The sequence below is a fragment of the Coturnix japonica genome, chromosome 26 (genome assembly GCF_054131305.1).
Source record: "Coturnix japonica strain WE chromosome 26, WE-NBRP24, whole genome shotgun sequence".
Taxonomy (NCBI): Eukaryota; Metazoa; Chordata; class Aves; order Galliformes; family Phasianidae; genus Coturnix; species Coturnix japonica.
The window spans coordinates 1,474,059-1,482,389 of record NC_140688.1 but is presented as its reverse complement, the minus strand read 5'-3'; positions in this window follow the sequence as shown (position 1 = coordinate 1,482,389).

Genomic DNA, 8,331 nt, shown 5'->3' with positions numbered 1-8,331 from the left:
TTCCACCATGTCTGTGTGTGTCCCCAGGTGTGTCGGTGTCACCACGGCTCAGCACAGCATCAGCAGGACCTCCCTTATCAGCAGGACCCCCCCCATCCCCCCTTATCACCATGTCCCCCCCTATCACCACCAAGCCCCTCCTTCTCACTATCACGACCCACTATCGCACCACCACAGCGCCCCCTGTCGGCCCCTGTCGGCCCGCCCCCCCTTATCAGCCCGCCCCCGTTTCCCGTCCCCGTTCTGCCCGTTCTGCCGCCGTAACGGGGAGTCCCGCGCGGTGTGGAGCAGCCACGCTCTGAAGGACGCGCGTGGCCGCGTGCTGTGCCCCATCCTGCGGCGCTACGTGTGTCCGCAGTGCGGCGCCACGCGGGACAACGCGCACACCAGGAGGTTCTGCCCGCTCACCCCGGCGTCATATCGCTCTGTGTATGCACCGAGAGCACGGGGACACGGGGACGGCGGTGACTGATAGCAGGTAATGGGGTATTAGGTTATAGGGGCTATTAGGTGATGGGGTTGTGGGTTATGGAGTTATGGGGTTATTTATGGGGTTATGGGGTTATTTATGGGGTTATAGGGGTATGGGGTTATTGGGGTTTGGGGTTGTGGGGTTATGGGGGGTATAAGGGGTTATGGGCTATAGGGGTTATGGGGTTGGCCCCCACATATTGTACTGTGTGTGTCGGGGCAGTTGTGGTGGTGATGATGTTAATTAAAGCCGTAATTACTAATTATTATTACTAATAACGCACTCTGTGTCATCCCCAGGCTGTGCTGAGCGCAACGTGGGACAGAAGGCAGCAGCTGGGCACCAACTGTGCACCATCATTAGTGCACTATCACTTGTGCACCATCATTTGTACACCATCAGCTTTGCACCACCGCTCGTGCACCATCATCTTTACACCATCACTTTACACCTTCAGTTGTGCATCATCACTTGTGCACCATACCTTTGCACCATCACTTTGCACCACTACTTTGTACCATCATTTGTACACCATCACTTGTGCACCATCACTTTGCAGCATCCCTTTGCACCTTCAGTTGTGCACCACCACTTTGCACCATCACTTGTGCACCATCAGCTTTACACCCCCACTTTGCACCAGGAGCAGAGCTCAGCAGCTGTTCCCTGTTGTGTTGTTGTGTTATTGTGTAGTTGTGTTGTTCCAGCCCTGCTCACACTCGTGTGTTTATTGCACCATTATGGGCTTTTTTCCCCCAATAAAGCCCCACTCACAGCTGCAGCTTCATCCTGGCTCGTCCCCCTCCATCTTCCTCCTCCTCCTCCTCCTGCTGTTGTTCACCCCCTGGCTCCGCTCACGACGCAGCCGCAGCAGCGACACCAGGGCACGATGGGCGCTCATCACACGGTGGCTGTAGGATAATGGGACCCCATAGGGGATAATGAGACCCCATAGAGACCAATGAGACCCCATAGGGAACAATGAGACCCCACAGAGACCAATGAGACCGCATAGGGGGCAATGAGAGTCCCCATAAGGGACAGTGAGACCCCATAGGGGATAGTGAGACCCCTATAGGGCACGATGGGCGCTCATCACACGGCGGCTGCAGGGACAATGAGACCCCATAAAGACCAATGAGACCCCATAGGGGATAATGAGAGTCCATAGGGGATAGTGAGACCCCACAGGGGACAGTGAGACCACACAGGGGACAGTGAGACCCCATAGGGGACAGCGAGACCCCATAAGTGCCAATGGTACCCTAACCCTAACCCCCCCCCAGCACTCACTTGAGGTTGGACAGCTCGAGGATCAGCCCCCCCAGCACCGCAGACGCATCCTCACGTGGTGCCACCTCATTCCTGAGGGTCAAAGGGGGTGAAAATGGCACCAATCCGGGGCTTTTTAAGCCCAAAATGAGCTCTGGGTTCTGGTGGGGGGAGGGGGGTCCGACCTGGGGGTGCAGCTGGGTGAGGCCGGGTCCCCATCGGCGTCCACAGGGCACAGAGGGGCTGCAGGCTGGGAGGGGGTGGGGGGCTGGGGGGGAAATGGGGTGAAATGGGGGCAACTGGGGCAACAGGGGATGAACTGGGGGGAACTGGGATGAACTGGGGTGAATGGGGGGGGATTGGGGGATATGAGAGTGACTTGGGGGGGGACTGGGGTGAATGGGGGTGAATTGGGGGGCATTGGGGGGATCTAAGAGTGACTTGGGGGGGAATTGGTGTGACTTGGGATGATTTGGGGGTGAATGGGGGGGAAGTGGGGTGAACTGGGGCACCAAGGGCTGAACTGGGGGGAACTGGGATGAAATGGGGTGAACTGGGGGGGACTGGGGGGATCTGAGAGTGACTTGGGGGGGGAACTGAGATGATTTGGGGTGAATGGGGGCAAATTGAGGGGGACTGGGGGATATGAGAGTGACCTGAAGGGGGACTGGGATGAATTGGGGTGAATGGGGGGAAATTGGGGAGGATTGGGGGATCTGAGGGTGACTTAGGGGGGGACTGGGATGAATTTGGGTGATTTGGGGGTGAATGGCGGAGAACTGGGGTGAACTGGGGTAAGTTGGAGTGATTTGGGGTGAACTGGGGTAAATTGGGGCAATCTAGAGTGGAATGGGGGGTAAACTGGGGTGAACTGGAGCTCTATGGGGTGAAGTGGGACAATGTGGGTTGCAGTGGAGTGCTATGGGGCTGTTCCCTATGGGTTCTCATAGTACTCTGGCATTACCTGCAGCAGCTTGGTGTCCCCCCCTGGCACCCCACTGTGCTCTGGTGCTGAGATGTGGGGCAGCCCCACAGTGCCAGCCCCATAGCGCTCCTCACGCTCTGCCCCACAAGTGGGCTCCGCTTTGGCTGCCCACTCCCCCTCCAATGGCTCTTTGGTGGCCTCAATGCATTCTGTGCCCCCATCAGTGTCACTATGGGGCTGTGGGGAGCTGTGGGGTGCTATGGGGCTGTGGGTCACTATGGGGCTGCAGGTCTCCCATATCAGGGCTGTTCTGGTCTTCCTGCTGCTCGCAGCCATCCATCCCATCCTGGAACAACCCCCCCCATAACCTGTGTGCTCCTTACCCCATAGCTGTGGGGAGCTGGGGGGTGGGGAGTCCAGAGCGTCGCCTCCAATCATGGCCCCCATACTGATGTCCTCCATATTGGTGTCCCCCCCATTTATGTCTCCCCCATTGCTGTCCCCCATATTGCTGTCTCCCCCCTTGGTGTCCCCCATATTAGTGTCCCCTCCACTTACATACCCCTCATTGCTGCCCCCTCTATTGGTGTCCCCCCCATTTCTGTCCCTCTCCTTGATGTCCCCTCCATTGATGTCCCCCTCATTGGTGTCCCCCATATTGCTGCCCCCTCCATTGGTTTCCTCTTCCTCGGTGCCCCCCATATTAGTATCCCCCCCCTTGGTGTCCCCTCTATTGATGTCCTCCCCCTTGGTATCCACTCCATTAGTGTCTGCCATATTGGTGTCCACCATACTGGTGTCCCCTCCCTTGCTGTCCCTCTCCTTGGTGTCCCTGTCCCCTCCATTTTTATCCCCTCCATTGGTGTCCACCATATTGGTGTCCGCCATATTGGTGTTTGCCATATTGGTGTCCCCCCCCTTGGTGTCCCCTCTATTGTTGTCCTCCCCATTGGTGCCCCATCCAATCATGTCCCCCCCCTTGCTGTCCGCCATATTGGTGTCCCCTCCATTGTTTCCCCCCTCATTGGTGTCCCCTCTATTAGTATACCCTCCATTGATGTCCCCCCCCTTGCTCTCCCCCATATTAGTGTCCCCCCCATTAGTGTCCTCCATATTGCTGTCCACCATATTGCTGCCCACCATATTGCTGTCCCCCATATTGGTGTCCCCTCTATTAGTGTCCCCTCCATTTGTGCCCCCTCCATTGATGTCCCCCCCCTTGCTGTCCACCATATTGTTGTCCCCACTATAGTCGTCCCCCCCCTTGTTGTCTCCCCTCAGTCCTGCCCTGACTTTGACATTGGGGCCATCATGGGGGTCAACACCTGCAAGAGGAACAGCAGCTGCTTGGACGCCATTTTGTGGCCATTTTGAGGCCCTTTGGAAACCATTTTGTGACCATTTGGTGGCCATTTTGAGGCCATTTTGCGGCTGCTTGGAGGCCATTTGGTGGCCATTTTGAGACCGCTTGGAGGCCCATTGGAGGACATTTTGAGACCATTTTAAGCCCATTTTTTGGCCATTTTGAGGCCATTTTAAGTCATTACCTGTCACCTGGCTGCTCCTCCTTTTGCCCATGGCGCCGCTCACCTGAGGGGAACACACGCCCATTGAGCATCATTTCCTCACTATTTCCCCTCAAATCCCCCCTGGCCGCCCGGTCTCTCTCACTCCACGTCCCAGAATAACACCGTTATCCCGCTATAACGAGGCCCAATGGCGCCCATCCCGCCCCAAGGCCCTTCCCGGCCCCGCCGCCATTTTGCTTCACCTCAGCTCCCGCCCAACGCCTTCCCGCCTTTTTCACACCGCGCGCTCTGCGCCTGCGCCGCGCGGGGGACGCTGGGAGTTGCAGTCCCCGGAGAGACGTAACGCGGCGCAGCGCGGGGGATGCTGGGAGTTGCAGTTCGCGGCGCGCCGTAAAGCGCAGCGGGGTGCGGCGCTTTTGCGACAGCGTCGCCGTAAAGTGCGGAGGTGTTGGCAGCCCCGTAGGAGGAAGCGGTGAGTGGGGACAGACCGGGACCGGGGGGGTCCGATGGGGGGGGATCGAACGGCGGGGTCCAATAGGGGGGGGATAGACCGGGGGGGTCCAATGGGGGGGATCTAATGGGGTGGGGGTCCGATGGGGGGGGTTCAGTGGGGGAGGGGGGGGGTACAACGGGGGGATCCAATGGAGGGCGGGGGGATTCAATGGGGGGGGGGATACAATGGGGGGGGACCTAATGTGGGGGGGGGTCCGATGGGGGGTGTACAACCGGGGGGGTCTGTGCTCTGTCACAGGCATACAAGCCTGTTGGAAGGAGTGCATTGAGGCTGCAGCGCCCAGATGATAAACCTGAGTTTGCTGTCACCAGCAACCAAGCTTACGGTTAATTTCTGAAACAAGATTAGTGATAGTATTTCCAGGCAGCTGGCACAGAAGCTTCTTGGATTACAGTGCTGACAACACACATTCACCAGAGCCAGCAATGAGAAAAAAATTTCCCACTCCCACCAGAACTTGAAGGACAGAGACCAATTTAGGTTTCTTCACTCTCACGAAGGGGAGTAAGTAAGAAGGTTCACTCAGTAATTCAACCTTACAGAGGCTACTTAGTAATTCTGTGAATTTAAGGAATTATAAAATGATGGATAAAAATCAGAAGTATTTTGTATTTAAATATATGTATACATTATACAGTTATTCTAATGCGACATCAAATGATTACCATTTTGCCCACAGATGTGAGAACTGTTAAGAGAAAATATACTTGCTTTTAACCACTGTAGATCACCCATGGCACATACCTAAGGACAACATAACAGCTGAAAGCAGTAACTGGGAGAAACACTATACAAAGTATACAGATTGGGCTGCACGTGCGTCAAGTGATTTATTAACACAACGAGGTTGGGGGGGAAGAAGAATTAAGTTTGATACCTGTTGTCTTCGTTTCTCCTCTTCAATAACAGCTTAGGCTTCTGCCTCTTTTATCTGTCCAGACATACAAAGTGATAAGTAACTGTTGTAAAAGCAGGTAAAACTATTATCTTACAGAGCCATAATTTATAGAACAGTTCTCAGAAAAGCGAGCAAAACCTTCACCAAGTGAGCTGTGAGCTTACTCAGATTCTAAAACATTCTGTGAAAAACCTCTATCAATTCATGTTTGAAAAACACGGAACATAAGAGACGCTACCATGTTATAAAACTAAACTTCTGACTAACTGGAAAATTCAAATGACAAATATAAAACCTGGGGAAAATATAAATATATATATTCATTAATACCAGGGAAAATTCCTTAATAAAGTCACTCTCTAAGCTTTCAGTAACTCAATCCTCAATTCAGCACGCTGTACACTGATGGGTAAATCCTTATATATGTATGTAATTTACACTCACACACTTCATTCCAAGTAATTAAATATGCCCTGACTGCTAGAGCAAAAGGAAATCTCCACTTTAGTACCAAATGACATATTGGATAATGCATACTCATATTGTTCGACTGCTCTTGTCGTAATGGAAACTGTCAATGCAATTACATTTGCTTCACCATCAGAAAGTTTTATGAAAAATAAAACCTGGAACTACAACTGATCACTCTACAGAACTGTTACATAGCATTCAAGACAGCAAATTAAATGCCAGAAACTTAACCAGTTCATGCACCACTTCCTCATGTTTCCATAAAAGGTTCGTCGGTGAAGGGTTTGAGGAGCAGTTTCCCCGTCGCCAGGTGCCTTCGTTCCCCGTCCCGAGCTCGTCCAATCCGGAGCCGGTGGGGGCGGAGCGGCGTAACCAGGAGCGGGGAGGGCAGGAGCCGCGAAAAAAAAAGCGAGAAAGCGGGAGCCGAGGGGCGGTTACAAAACCCGGCAGCCCGCTCGACCCCGGTCCCGCACAGCCCCCACCCCCAGCAACATCCCCCCAAACATTGACAAACTGTGACACCCCACACAATGAACAAACGTTTACAAACTGTGACACCCCACACAATGAACAAACGTTTACAAACTGTGACACCCCACACAATGAACAAACGTTTACAAACTGTGACACCCCACACAATGAACAAACGTTTACAAACTTCTTACAATGGGACCCCAAAGGGGCCCATCAGCCCCCGCCGGGCCCCCCCGTGCCCCCATGAGGTGCCCCCCACCCAACGCTCCCCCGGTGCCAGCCCCACCCCACAGCAGCACCACCGACCCCACACGGCAGCAGCCCCAGACGCCGCCGCCCCACAGGGCAGACAAGGAGGGTCCAATGGGGGGCGATAAAGGGGGGGTCGGGGGATAAAGGAGGTGGGGGACAGGGCTGGGGGGGGAATGGAGCACGGACGGCAACGGGAGCACGGCCCTATAGGGGAGCATGGACGGCTATGGAAGCATGGCCCTATAAGGGATCACAGCCCTATATGGGATCAGGGCCCTATAGAGGAGCACGGCCCCATAAGGGAGCATGGCCCTATAGGGGAGCACGGCCCTATAAGGGAGCACAGCCCTATATGGGATCAGAGCCCTATAAGGGATCAAGGCCCTATATGGGAGCCGTGGTGCGACTCCATGGGGCTGCCGGCCCTGCTGAGGGCTCTGCTGCGGGAACGGAACCATAGGACCGGACCGAACGGAACGGACCGAGCCGGGACGGGACAGAACCGAGCGGACCGAGCCGGGACGGCAGGTATGGGAATGGGGGGGGGGGGGGGCAACGGCAGGGGGGGGCAATGTGACCGGGGGGGTCACCTGGGGTCAGTGTCACTGGGGTCGCCATCATGGGGGTGTCACCGTATTGGGGGGGGTCACCTGGGGTCACCATTACTGGGGTCACTGTCATGGGGGGGGGGGGGTCGCCATAATGGGGGGGTCAACATAATGGGGGTCAACTGGGGTCATTGCCACTGGGGTCACCATATTGGGGGGGGTGTCCCCATCCCTGGTCGCCATTTGCCATGTTCCACCATGTCTGTGTGTGTCCCCAGGTGTGTCGGTGTCACCACGGCTCAGCACAGCATCAGCAGGACCTCCCTTATCAGCAGGACCCCCCCCACCCCCCCATCCCCCCTTATCACCATGTCCCCCCCTATCACCACCAAGCCCCTCCTTCTCACTATCACGACCCACTATCGCACCACCACAGCGCCCCCTGTCGGCCCGCCCCCCCTTATCAGCCCGCCCCCGTTTCCCGTCCCCGTTCTGCCCGTTCTGCCGCCGTAACGGGGAGTCCCGCGCGGTGTGGAGCAGCCACGCTCTGAAGGACGCGCGTGGCCGCGTGCTGTGCCCCATCCTGCGGCGCTACGTGTGTCCGCAGTGCGGCGCCACGCGGGACAACGCGCACACCAGGAGGTTCTGCCCGCTCACCCCGGCGTCATATCGCTCTGTGTATGCACCGAGAGCACGGGGACACGGGGACGGCGGTGACTGATAGCAGGTAATGGGGTATGGGGTTATAGGGGCTATTAGGTGATGGGGTTGTGCGTTATGGGGTTATTTATGGGGTTATTTATGGGGTTATTTATGGGGTTATTTATGGGGTTATAGGGGTATGGGGTTATTGGGGTTTGGGGTTGTGGGGTTATGGGGGTTATAAGGGGTTATGGGCTATAGGGGTTATGGGGTTGGCCCCCACATATTGTACTGTGTGTGTCGGGGCAGTTGTGGTGGTGATGATGTTAATTAA